This window comes from Pelecanus crispus, chromosome W (assembly GCF_030463565.1).
Source record: "Pelecanus crispus isolate bPelCri1 chromosome W, bPelCri1.pri, whole genome shotgun sequence".
NCBI lineage: Eukaryota > Metazoa > Chordata > Aves > Pelecaniformes > Pelecanidae > Pelecanus > Pelecanus crispus.
This window is the reverse complement of record NC_134675.1, coordinates 12,369,621-12,383,901: the sequence shown is the minus strand read 5'-3', so window position 1 is coordinate 12,383,901 and position 14,281 is coordinate 12,369,621.

Sequence of the window (14,281 nt, the reverse complement as noted above, 5' to 3'; positions counted from 1 at the left end):
TGGACACGGGTGCACAGTGTACCCTAATGCCATCAAGTTATAGAGGGGCAGAACCCATCTGTACTTCTGGAGTGACAGGGGGATCCCAACAGCTCACTGTACTGGAAGCTGAAGTGAGCCTAACCGGGAATGCGTGGCAGAAGTACCCATTGTGACTGGCCCAGAGGCTCCGTGCATATGTGGTGGTACATCTCCCCCCCCTTTATTTTTTTGTTGTTTTTCCCCTTCACTTCGGCTGCTTTAGAATCTCAGGAATTCCAGGCCGCAGCTTTTGTGTAGCGAGTTGGTCAGTTAAGCACCCCTTAATTGTAGCAGAAACTCCTACATGGCTGGAGCAGAGAGCAGCTCTGTTCTTATCAAGATTCATATTATGGCTAACGAGGGGAACGAGAACAAACAGCTACCCCAGACAGCCTTGAAACAGGGTGGTATCATCACTGCTGGAATTCCAACAACAAGCCGACCCGAATTGTGGCTCGGATGGAAATTTACTGGTGATTCAAGTCAATCATCTCACAATCCTATAAACGGCAGTCCTAAGTGAGGCCCTTTGAGCTCTCCCAGACTGCTGCGGGCCGCACCAGCATCTCCCTCTGATCGAAAGGTCTCTCAGAGTCAGCGAAAACTAGCAGATTCTGAAAGTCTGCTGCTACCAGAACTCAATTGCCGAAGATCGACAACGGAGCCTGGGCTGCTGATATTCTTCACTCCTCGAGACTCTACTCTCGCCCATTGAGAAATGCCAAGGCATTAGACGTATTTCAATAAACTCGAGGGGAATTTTTAACAGGTATACTATTTTCATATATGCATTTATACTTGTGAGTGTGCATGCATGAGTCAATTTAAGTAGTTTGTAGATGTATGATTTAATTTTAAAAGAAGTTTTATATTGCTGTACTATTCTCATAGCATTACTCTCCTAAACCATTGACCAAGTCTGAGACTAAGAGTGGGCCCAGCCGCACCTCGGCTCCTCTCTGAGAAGGAGTTTAGAAAGCAAGGGGGTCTATTCTGAACCTCGTGACTCAACGTGGGGGTTTCCGTATGCCCTACATACGATTTCTCTTTCTCTCTCATATAATCCAATTTCCTTTATATATTTTTCCTATGTACTAGATATACATATATGCATATATATACATTATCCTTATCCATATAAACCGTTGACCAAATCTGAGACTAAGACTAGACCTAGCCGCACCTAGGCTCCTCTCTGAGAAGGAGTTTAGAAAGCAAGGGGGTCTAGTCTAAACCTCGTGATTCAACGGGAGGGCCCCCCCTTATTCCATATATAGGCAATCCTTTTATGAATCATTCTAACTCATTGTGATTTAATTCTCTTTTATGCGCTTCTATGTAGTAATAGAGTGAACCTTGCCATCTTGGAATCTGTAACTAAGTCACTGTTTTGATCAGTTTTGTCTAAACATTTTATTAATCATTGATGATTGAGTGCTGTTAAAAATATTATAATCAAATTCTGCGATTTACTACAAGTAAATTCTAACTGTTAGTAAATCAAACTGCGTAAAATCACTCATTCATAGTAAATTGACATAATCAGCAGGATTCACAAACCTGCATTCGTGACAGCATCCTTGGCATAGACTACCTCAGGAGAGGGTATTTCAAGGACCCAAAAGGGTACTGGTGGGCTTTTGGTATAGCTGCTTTGGAGACAGAGGAAATTAAACAGCTGTCCACCTTGCCCGGTCTCTCAGAGGACCCTTCTATTGTGGGGTTGCTGAGGGTTGAAGAACAACAGGTGCCGATCGCTACCACAACAGTGCACCGGCAGCAATATCGCACCAACCGGGACTCCCTGATTCCCATCCATAAGCTGATTCGTCGACTGGAGAGCCAGGGAGTGATCAGCAAGACTCGCCCACCCTTTAACAGTCCCATAAGGCCAGTGCAAAAGTGAAATGGGGAGTGGAGGCTAACAGTGGACTATCGTGGCCTGAACGAAGTCACGCCACCGCTGCGTGCTGCTGTGCCGGACGTGCTAGAAGCTCAGTACGAACTGGAGTTAAAGGCAGCTAAATGGTATGCCACAACTGATTTCACTAATGCTTTCTTCTCCATCCCTTTGGCAGCAGAGTGCAGGCCCAAGTTTGCTTTCACTTGGAGGGGTGTTCAGTACACCTGGAATCGACTGCCCCAGGGGTGGAAGCACAGCCCCACCATTTGCCATGGACTGATCCAGACTGCACTGGAACAGGGTGAAGCTCCGGAATTCCTGCAATACATATATAACATCACTGTGTGGGGCAATACAGCAGAAGAAGTTTTTGAGAAGGGAAAGAAAATAGTCCAAATCCTTCTTGAAACCGGTTTCCTCTAGACAGAAGAAGGTTCCCTCTAGACATCATGCAACTGATGCTACGTGGAGTAAAGTAGGTGAACTGATCACACAACGATTTCGAATAGGAAACCCCAGTCGCCCAGGAATCTTGGAAGTGATCATGGACTGGCCAGAAGGCAAAAACTTTAGAATATCACCAGAGGAGGGGGTGACGCGTGCTGAGGATGCCCCACTGTATAATAAATTGCCAGAAAATGAGAAGCAATATGCCCTGTTCACTGATGGGTCCTGTTGTCTTGTGGGAAAGCATCGGAGGTGGAAAGCTGCTGTATGGAGTCCTATACAACAAGTCGCAGAAAGTGCTGAAGGAGAAGGGGAGTCGAGTCAGTTTGCAGAGGTGAAAGCCATCCAGCTGGCTTTAGATATTGCTGAAGCAGAAAAGTGGCCAGTCCTTTATCTCTATACTGACTCATGGATGGTGGCAAATGCCCTGTGGGGATGGTTGCAGCAATGGAAGCAGAGCAACTGGCAGCGCAGAGGCAAACCCATCTGGGCTGCTGCATTGTGGCAAGATATTGCTGCCCGGGTAGAGAACCTGGTTGTAAAAGTACGTCATGTAGATGCTCACGTACCCAAGAGTCTGGCCCCTGAAGAACATCAAAATAACCAGCAGGTGGATGAGGCTGCTAAGATTGAAGTGGCTCAGGTGGAGCTGGACTGGCAACATCAGGGTGAATTATTTATAGCCTGGTGGGCCCATGAAGCCTCAGGCCATCAAGGAAGGGATGCAACATATAGATGGGCTCGTGATCGAGGGGTGGACTTATCTATGGATACTATTGCACAGGTTATCCATGAATGTGAAACATGCGCTGCAATCAAGCAAGTCAAGCGGTTCAAGCCCCTCGGGTATGGTGGACGATGGCTGAAATATGAATATGGGGAGGCCTGGCAGATTGATTATATCACACTCCCACAAAACCACCAAGGCAAGTGCCATGTGCTCACCATGGTGGAAGCAACCACCAGATGGCTGGAAACATATCCTGTGCCCCATGCCACCGCCTGGAACACCATCCTGGGGCTTGAAAAGCAAGTCCTGTGGCGACACGGCACCCCAGAAAGAATCGAGTCAGACAATGGGACTCATTTCCGAAACAACCTCATAGATACCTGGGCCAAAGAGCACGGCATTGAGTGGGTATATCACATCCCTTACCATGCACCAGCCTCCGGGAAAATCGAACGATACAGTGGGCTGTTAAAGCCTACCCTGAGAGCAATGGGTGGTGGGACATTCAAACATTGGGATACACATTTAGCAAAAGCCACCTGGTTAGTCAACACTAGGGGATCTGCCATTTGAGCAGGCCCTGCCCAGTCAAAACTTCTACGTACTGTAGAAGGAGATAAAGTCCCTGTAGTGCGCATGAAAAATATGCTGGGGAAGACAGTCTGGGTTACTTCCCCCTCAGGCAAAGGCAAACCCATGCAACAATCCAACACCGCACACCATCTCCCCTGCCCTGATAGACTGTGATGACAGATGGAACCCAAAGTCATGGACTAAATGAACTCAATGGACATTTTAGAGGGATGGCCCATAGATGAAGAGAATGATATCTGTGTGTATACATCAAAAGACAGGGAAAGTGGTGGTGGTTAATTAGAATGTATTGGAAAGGGGAGGGCCTGTGCATGATGTAGACGGTATAGAATAAGGGGTGGATACTGTCCTGGTTTCAGCTGGGATAGAGTTAATTTTCTTCCTAGTAGCTGGCACAGTGCTGTGTTTTGGATTTAGTATGAGAAGAATGTTGATAACACACTGATGTTTTAGTTGTTGCTAAGTACTGCTTAGGCTAGTCAAGGACTTTTCAGCTTCCCATGCTCTGCCAGGTACACAAGAAACTGGGAGGGGGCACAGCCAGAATAGTTGATCCAAACTGCCCAAAGGGCTATTCCATACCATATGACGTCATGCTCAGTGTATAAACTGGGGGGGAGTTGGCCAGGGGCAGCGATCGCTGCTCGGGAAGTGGCTGGGCGTCAGTCCATGGGTGGTGAGAGGTTGCGTCACTTGGTTTTTCCCCCCCTGGTTTTTGTTCCTCTTCTTGGTGTTTTCCTTTTCACCATTTTTATTATTATTAATAATAATAATAATTTATTTCAATTATTAAACTGTTCTTATCTCAACCCACGAGTTTTCTTACTTTTGCCCTTCCGATTCTCTCCTCCATCATACCGAGGGGAGGGTGAGCGAGCGGCTGCGTGGTGCTTAGTTTCTGGCTGGGGTTAAACCATGACATGGGGTTACTCTGAAATTAGGAACTGTTATCCTGGAAAATCAGGGAACATCAACGAGCTAACTAACATTCTCGCCTTCTACCCTTAGGCACTCGGAGATGATTATTTGCTGGAGATAAGCTATGCACTGCGGCGGTGGAGGACTTGCGGGGGCTGACGTTACAAGCATGATAATGTACAGTGTGATGGAGCATTTGCTATGGGAATGTTCTGGGTTTCCCATGTAACATATGTGAGGGTGGCCCCACTCCTTCAGTGAATGTCAGCAGGGTGTATACTTTCACCAGCTCCTGCTAACTTTCCTACCTCTGTAATGGAAAATAGATTTATATCGCCTCATCTCCGAGGCGAAGGGCTCCGGAGCGGACGCTCGCGCCGGGGCACCCTTGCTAAGGAGTCAAAAAAGGGCAGGGAGAGAACGGGCAGCCCAGCCCCCAGCGTAGAGCGGGAAAGAGCGGGAAAGGGCGAGCTGCTGACATGTGGCAGCTCTGACGCAGCGTGGGCTGGGACAGGAGTGACGGCGGCCAAACCCCCCCACCTATAAAAGCAGCCCCCAGGGAGCGTGAGCAACCAGGAGCACGGCGACCAGGATGGGCAAACAGGGTGTGGCACATCAGTTTGCGCGGCAGTTGGCGCGGGCAGGGAGAGCGGGGAAGGCTAAGTGCCCCCCTTCCTAGCTCAAGAGGTAGGTTCGGTAAGTTCAGCTGGTGAGAGGGAGCCTAGGCATGGCCATGGTATCCACCTGGTGGAAGGCTGTATCCTCTGCACTACCCAGAAAGGATGTATCTACCCAGACTGAGCTGCCAGGGAAACACACAGCCGTCCAGGTCTCTGGCTGCAGGGAGTGCCACCAGCTTGCTCTGGGAATAGATGGCAGCGGAGCGAACAGCTGTGTGCACTGTGACCAAGTGGACTATCTACTCAGCCTGGCAGCAGAGCTAAGGGAGGAAGTAGACAGGCTACGGAGCATCAGGGAGGCTGAGCAAGAGATAGACAGGTGGAATCATGCTCTGCGCTCCCAGAAACCTGACCAGGGACAGTCTCCAGAAAAAGCCTGTGACCAAAGGGATCCAGTATCCTCCCCCAACCAGGATGTAGGCAGGGTCTCAGAGGGAAGTGGCGAGTGGAAACAAGTCCACAATTGGGGCAAGTGAACCCTTTCCTTGCCCACTGTGACCTCCCTGGTGCCTCTGCACAATAGGTATGAGGCTCTAGATGTGGAGGACCAGTCAGTGGACAATGTGGGCGTTGATCCATCTACACCAGAAGAGTTGCCAAGACCACAAAGACCTACCCCCCATATTACTACAACCTCCACAAGGACGAAAAAACGGGTCATAGTTGTAGGAGACTCCCTCCTGAGGGGAACGGAGGGTCCAATATGCTGGGTGGACCCTCCTCATAGAGAAGTCTGCTCCCTGCCAGGAGCCCAGGTCAGAGATATCACCAGGAGACTTCCCAGCCTGGTATGGCCCTCAGACTACTACCCCTTACTGCTCTTCCATGTGGGTGGTGATGAAGTTGCAGTGCACAGCCCAAGGGTGATTAAAAGAGACTTCAGGGCCTTGGGACGGTTAGTGAGGGAATTGGGGGCACAGGTCATCTTTTCCTCCCTCCTTCCAGTTGTGGGAGGTGACATTGGTAGGAACAGGCGGATCCAATCTCTTAACACATGGCTCCGTGGCTGGTGCCACCGTCACAACTTTGGGGTTTTTGACAATGGGACGGCCTACATGGCACCAGGCTTGCTGGTGACAAATGGGAGCCACCTTTCTCAAAGGGGGAAGAGGGTCTTTGCTCAGGAGCTTGCAGGGCTCATTGACAGGGCTTTAAACTAGATGTGAAGGGGGAGGGGGAACGTACCAGGCTTGCCTGCGACAAGCTGTGGGATGGTACACAATGGTTAGAGGGACGGGGTGCTACTGTGAGCCCTCAACCTGTTGCGCAGAGGCATGATGGGGACGCTGCAGCACAGCTGAAGTCTGGCAGAGATGAGCCGGGGGCTCCTGAGATAGTTAGAGCTCACAAGGAAACCTTTGTGAAACACCCTGAGGGAAACAAGGGATGTTCCACTAAGAAGGTGACACGGCCAACAGCCCAGATGAAATGCCTCTACACGAACGCACGCAGCATGGGGAACAAACAGGAGGAGCTGGAAGCTGCTGTGCTACTAGAAAGTTACGACCTGATTGCCATAACTGAAACTTGGTGGGACGAATCCCATGACTGGAATGTGGCTATCGATGGCTACAGGCTGTTCAGAAGGGACAGGCAAGGAAGGAGGGGCGGAGGCGTTGCCCTCTATGTAAAGAAATCAATACAGTGTGAAGAGCTGTCCCTGAAGAATAGCCACGAGCAGGTCGAAAGCTTATGGGTAAGAGTCAGAGACAGAGGCAACAAAGGGAACCTTGTGGTTGGTGTCTACTACAGGCCGCCTGATCAAGGGGAGCCTGCTGACGAAGCCTTCTTCCTCCAGCTCCGGGAGGCTTCGCTCTTGCAGACTCTCGTCCTGCTGGGGGACTTCAACCACCCCAACATTTGCTGGAAAAGCAACACGGCGAGCTGTAGGCAATCCAGGAGATTCCTGGAATGCATAGACGACAACTTCCTAAGCCAGGTAATAGACACCCCTACCCGAGGGGATGCGATACTGGATCTGATGGTCACCAATGCAAGTGAGCTCATCGGTGACATCAAGACTGGAGGCAGCTTGGGCTGCAGTGATCACGCGTTGGTGGAGTTCATGATCCTGAGGGACATGGGAAAAGCGAGGAGTACAGTCAGGACCCTAAATTTTAGGAAAGCAAACTTCCAGCTCTTCAAGGAGTTAGTCAGAAGGACCCCCTGGGAAACTGCCCTCAGGGAAAAGGGAGCAGAACAGAGCTGGCAGATCTTTAAGGACACCTTCCATAGAGCACAAGAGCTCTCAGTCCCCAAGTGTAAAAAATCAGGCAAGGAAGGGAAGAGACCAGCATGGCTGAGTCGAGACCTGCTGGTCAAACTAAAGAGTAAGAGAGAACTGCACAGGCAGTGGAAGCAGGGACAGGTGTCCTGGGGGGAATACAGGGAAACGGCCCGCTTGTGTAGGGAGGAGGTCAGGAAGGCCAAGGCGAGGATGGAGCTGAATTTGGCAAGGGACGTAAAGAATAACAAGAAGGGCTTCTACAGGTATATCAACCAGAAAAGGAAGGTTAAAGAAAGCGTACCCCCCTTGATGAACAAGAAAGGCGAACTTGTATCAACGGACGAGGAGAAGGCTGAGGCACTCAACAACTTCTTTGCCTCGGTCTTCACCGTCAACCTCTCTCCTCACCCCTCCCAAATCGATGGACCACAAGATGGGGAGCAGGGGGGTAAAGCCCCTCCCACTGTAAGGGAAGATCAGGTTCGAGACCACCTGAGGAACCTCAATGTACACAAGTCTATGGGACCTGATGAGATGCACCCCGGAGTCCTGAGGGAATTGGCTGATGTAGTTGCCAAGCCACTCTCCATGATATTTGAAAAGTCATGGCAGTCCGGTGAAGTCCCTGCTGACTGGAAAAAGGGGAATGTTGTGCCCATTTGTAAAAAGGGAAGAAAGGAGGACCCTGGGAACTACCGACCTGTCAGCCTCACCTCTGTGCCTGGGAAGATCATGGAGCAGATCCTCCTAGAAGCTATGCTCAAGCACATGGAGGACAGGGAGGTGATTCGAGACAGCCAGCATGGCTTCACCAAGGGAATTTCCTGCCTGACCAACCTAGTGGCTTTCTATGAAGGAGTGACTGCATCAGTGGACAAGGGAAAAGCAATGGATGTCATCTACTTGGATTTCTGTAAAGCGTTCGACACAGTCCCCCACAGCATCCTTCTCTCTAAATTGGGGAGATATGGGTTTGATGGGTGGACTGTTCGATGGATAAGGAATTGGCTGGATGGTCACATCCAGAGGGTCGTGGTCAATGGCTCAATGTCCACATGGAGACCAGTCGCAAGTGGAGTCCCTCAGAGGTCCGTACTGGGACCGGTGCTATTTAACATCTTCATCAATGACATAGACAGTGGGATCGAGTGCACCCTCAGCAAGTTTGCAGACGACACCAAGCTGAGTGGTGCAGTTGACACGCCAGGAGGACGAGATGTTATCCAAAGGGACCTGGACAAGCTGGAGAGGTGGGCCTCTGTGAACCTCATGAGGTTCAACAAGGCCAAGTGCAAGGTCCTGCACCTGGGACGGGGCAACCCCCGGTATCAATACAGGCTGGGGGATGAAGGGATTGAGAGCAGCCCTGCGGAGAAGGACTTGGGAGTACTGGTAGATGACAAGCTGGACATGAGCCGGCAATGTGCGCTTGCAGCCCGGAAAGCCAACCATATCCTGGGCTGCATCCAAAGAAGCGTGGCCAGCAGGTCGAGGGAGGTGATTCTGCCCCTCTACTCTGCTCTGGTGAGACCTCATCTGGAGTACTGCATCCAGTTATGGGGCCCTCAGCACAGGAAGGACATGGACCTGCTGGAGCGGGTCCAGAAGAGGGCCACAAAAATGATCCGAGGGCTGGAGCACCTCTCCTACGAGGCCAGGCTGAGAGAGTTGGGATTGTTCAGCCTAGAGAAGAGAAGGCTGTGAGGAGACCTTATTGCGGCGTTCCAGTACTTAAAGGGGGCCTACAGGAAAGATGGGGAGAATCTTTTTAACAAGGCCTGTTGTGACAGGACAAGGAATGATGGTTTTAAACTAAAGAAGAACAGATTTAGACTAGACATTAGAAAGAAGTTTTTTACAATGAGGGTGGTCAAGCACTGGAACAGGTTGCCCAGAGAGGTGGTAGAGGCCCCATCCCTGGCAACGTTCAAGGTCAGGTTGGATGGGGCTCTGAGCAACCTGATCCAGTTAAAGCTGTCCCTGCTCACTGCAGGGGGGGTTGGGCTAGATGACCTCTAAAGGTCCCTTCCAACCCAAAGCATTCTATGATTCTATGATTCTACGATTCTATTACAGCACTTGTTCATCACTGGTCCTTGGAAGCCTCCCTTCAGGTAGCCTAGCTGCTGCCTATTCTTGTTTTAACAACATACATAATGAGAGTTGTCACCATGCCATTCCTGTTATGATGGTGGGTCCACGTGTTCCCATTTTCAGAAGGCACTCGCTTTCTCCAAACGGCTATAGAGAGATGAAAGCAAAAACAATTGGAGGGAGATATTTTATGCAACTTTTGCAACTGCAAAGCAGAGTCTAATAACACCTTGAAGGACAGATTGTTATTTAGGCAATTCTAACCAAATCTCAGTAACAAAATTCAAACTGCAGGTGCCCGTGTCTGGAATTCACCTCACTGAATGGCATAGATCGGTCTGGTTTCATTTGGAAGTCATACAGTGAACTTCTAAATCGTGAATAGGCACAACAACATCACTGATGAACTAGTGTCCATTGCTGTTCCATTAAAAGGCAATAAACCCGCACAAGAGCTCAGGAATTCCCGTGGAATAGGATTACTGGTACAAATTTGAATCAGGCCCAGAGTCCTAAAGTTCTTCTAGACATCTGAGCCTCTCCTTATCATGAGTTAATTTTCCTGGGAATGACATCTTTTTCCAGAGAATAAACCTTTTTACAAGCATTTAGAGGTCATCCCTCCCCACAGCACTGGAGCTAAAACAAGACCAGCCAGTGTTTCCAGAAGTACATCCACTCTAGATCAGCCCGGTGTATCTTATGCTGCTGAGGATCAGAGAAGCTCCCTGGTACATTATAGAATCATAGAATCATTTAGGTTGGAAAAGAATTTAAGATCATCCAGTCCAACCATTAACCTAACATTACCAAGTCCACCACTAAACCAATGTCCAGATTTCAGCTGGGATAATTCAGCTGAGTTAATTTTCTTCCTAGCAGCAGGCATAGTGCGGTGTTTTGGATTTAGTAGGAGAAGAATGTTGATAACATGCTGATGTTTTTAGTTGTTGCTAAGTACTGCTTAGGCTAGTCAAGGACTTTTTCAGCTTCCCATGCTCTGCCAGGCGCACAAGAAGCTGGGAGGGGGCACAGCCAGAATAGTTGATCCAAACTGACCAAAGGGCTATTCCATACCACATGACGTCATGCTCAGTATATAAACTGGGGGGGGGGGGGGTGGCCAGGGAGCAGCGATTGCTGCTCGGGAACTGTCTGGGTATCGGTCGTCGGGTGGTGAGCAATTGCATTGTGCATCACTTGCTTTGTATATCATTATTATTATCATTATTATATTGTTACTATTAGCATTACTATTTTACTTTATTTCAATTATTAAACTGTTCTTATCTCAACCCAGGAGTTTTTCTCACTCTTACTCCTCCGATTCTCTCCCCCATCCCATCGGGGTAGGGGGAGTGAGCGAGCGGCTGCGTGGTCCTTAGTTGCTGGCTGGGGCTAAACCACGACAGTCCTTTTTGGCGCCCAACGTGGGGCACGAAGGGTTTGAGATAACAACAGATTAACCAGAGTGTATTAAGGAGTCTGTTAACAGTTGCCGGTCACGATATTAGTTCTTCTGATCTGCACCATGTTCTTTTTTTTGCAGCACGCGTTAAAGCTTGTTGTCAGTTTGTGTAGTGTGCTATGCTCTGCAGTGATTCATGATCTTTTGCTTGGGAGGCTCCTTATCAAAACCCTGACCTTGAGCATTCTTTGGTATTTGGGTTTCATACAGAAGTCACTACTGTACTTCGGGTACTACCTCATAGAGAGAGTTAGCAATTATACTTCTTTCTCTGAGAGGCTTGTTGTGGAGGAAATACAGAATGGCACCTTTGCTGCTTTCTTCTATGATGTTTCCTCCTTCATTACAACAACTTTCCAGTATCTTGAACACCCCTGGGCAGTTAAGATACTTCTATTGATACTTCTTGGGAATGTTGTTTCCATTTTGATAAAGGTCAGTAAGCAGTTTAAAAATATCATCCAGAGATCTACCCCAAGGCTGGATAGTTATGAGTGGCAGGGTGTGTGGGATTGTATGCGCAAGTACCTAGGACAGTGGGGACCTACAGTGTTTTGGAACTTCACCCCTGAAACAAGTGCAGAATCCTGAAGAACTAGTAAAGTATTTGGAAGAAGTATGTTGTCACCCTGGTCACTCCAGAGAGACACAAATCATTGCAACATGCTGGGGACTGGCCCATGCCTATCGAGCTGTGGTCAACGCTAATCAGTACCCTCAAAAGAAAGAGAAGGTCTCTGGATCTGATGACAAAACAACAAGCACTGTGGCTACTCAAAACCCACTACAGGCCCTGCGGCTACTCCAACCCCCACTACAGGCCTTGCAGCTACTCAAACCCCTACCCCAGGCACTGTGGCTACTCCAACCACAGCCATGAGCACTGCAGCTACTCAAACCCCAGTGACAGGCACCGTGGCTAAACTAGAGAACCAACCCACGACAGTATCAGTTGCCCCTATACAGAAAAAAAAATACACGAGGAAATCAGTTCGTTTAGTAAGGGATGAAGATGAACCAGGGCCATCACGAGAACCAGAGGAGGAAGAACCCATAAAGGAGATGGTGACCACCCAATCCCTATCCTTGAGTGAGCTGCGAGATATGCGAAAAGATTTCAGTCATCATGCAGGCGAGCACATCATCACCTGGCTGCTCCGATGCTGGGATAACGGGGCCAGTAGCCTGGATTTAGAGGGTAAGGAAGCCAAGCAGCTGGGATCCCTTTCTAGGGAAGGGGGCATTGACAAAGCAATTGGAAAAGGGGCAAGACCGCTCAGCCTCTGGAGGCGACTTCTGTCAAGCGTGAAGGAAATGTATCCCTTCAAGGAGGATGTTTTATACCGCCCAAGCAAATGGACCACCGTTGTCGTGGTTTAGTCCCAGCCAGCAACTCAGTACCACGCAGCCGCTCGCTCACTCCCCCTACCCCGATGGGATGGGGGAGAGAATCGGAGGAGTAAGAGTGAGAAACACTCCTGGGTTGAGATAAGAATAGTTTAATAATTAAAATAAAATAAAGTAAAATAATAATAACAACAATATAATAATAATAACAGTAATAATAATATACAAAGCAAGTGATGCACAATGCAATTGCTCACCACCCGACAACCGATACCCAGACAGTTCCCGAGCAGCGGTCGCTGCTCCCCGGCCAACCCCCCCCAGTTTATATACTGAGCATGACGTCATATGGTATGGAATAGCCCTTTGGTCAGTTTGGATCAACTATTCTGGCTGTGCCCCCTCCCAGTTTCTTGTGCGCCTGGCAGAGCATGGGAAGCTGAAGAAGTCCTTGACTAGCATAAGCAGTACTCAGCAACAACTAAAAACATCAGCATGTTATCAACATTCTTCTCCTACTAAATCCAAAACACAGCACTATGCCTGCTGCTAGGAAGAAAATTAACTCTATCCCAGCCGAAACCAGGACAGTATCCACCCCTTATTCTATACCATCTAAGTCATGCACAGGCCCTCCCCTTTCCAATGTGTTCCAATTAATCACCACCACTTTCCCTATCTTGATATACACACAGATATCATTCCCTTCGTCTATGGCCCATCCCTCTAAAATGTCCATTGAGTTCATTTAGTCCATGACTTTGGGTTCCATCTGTCATCACAGTCTTTCAGAGCAGGAGAGGTGGTGTGCAGTGTTGGACTGTTGCATGCTGAAGTCAGTTCTCATTCCAAAATGGTTTCATCAAAGTTCATTTTCATTAAGCTGGGCAATTCTTACTGCAATACCATTGATGTGGCATATAGCAATCATAATATACAGTATTATATACTTAATATTAACCTACTATATTATTATATTAACATGCAGTTAAGAGATAACATATAGTTAAGAGATAACATACAGTATTATAAAGCAATTAATATTATACAATTCAGTTCATTAGCTATTTTCACCCAAAATCAAATTCCCTTGAGGTACACATTGGGCTTCCCCATCCTTTCGCATCACCCACCAAGTGCACCCAGGTCCTTGAGCAAAAGCAATCCCACGAATGGGTTTGCCTTTGCCAGAGGGGGACGTAATCCAGACTGTCTTCCCCAGCATATTTTTCATGTGCACTACAGGAACTTTATCTCCTTCTACAGTACGTAAAAGTTTTGATTGGGCAGGGCCAGCTCGACTGGCAGATCCCCTGGTGTTGACTAACCAGGTGGCTTTTGCTAAATGCGTATCCCAATGTTTAAACGTCCCACCACCCATTGCTCTCAGGGTAGTCTTTAACAATCCATTGTATCGCTCAATCTTCCCGGAGGCTGGTGCATGGTAAGGGATGTGATATACCCACTCAATGCCGTGCTCTTTGGCCCAGGTGTCTATGAGGTTGTTTCGGAAATGAGTCCCGTTGTCTGACTCAATTCTTTCTGGGGTGCCATGTCGCCACAGGACTTGCTTTTCAAGGCCCAGGATGGTGTTCCGGGCAGTGGCATGGGGCACGGGATATGTTTCCAACCACCCAGTGGTTGCTTCCACCATGGTGAGCACATAGCGCTTGCCTTGGCGGGTCTGTGGGAGCGTGATGTAATCAATCTGCCAGGCCTCCCCATATTTATATTTCAGCCATCGTTCACTATACCCAAGGGGCTTGAACTGCTTGGCTTGCTTGATTGCAGCGCATGTTTCACACTCATGAATAACCTGTGCAATACTGTCCATAGTTAAGTCCACCCCTCG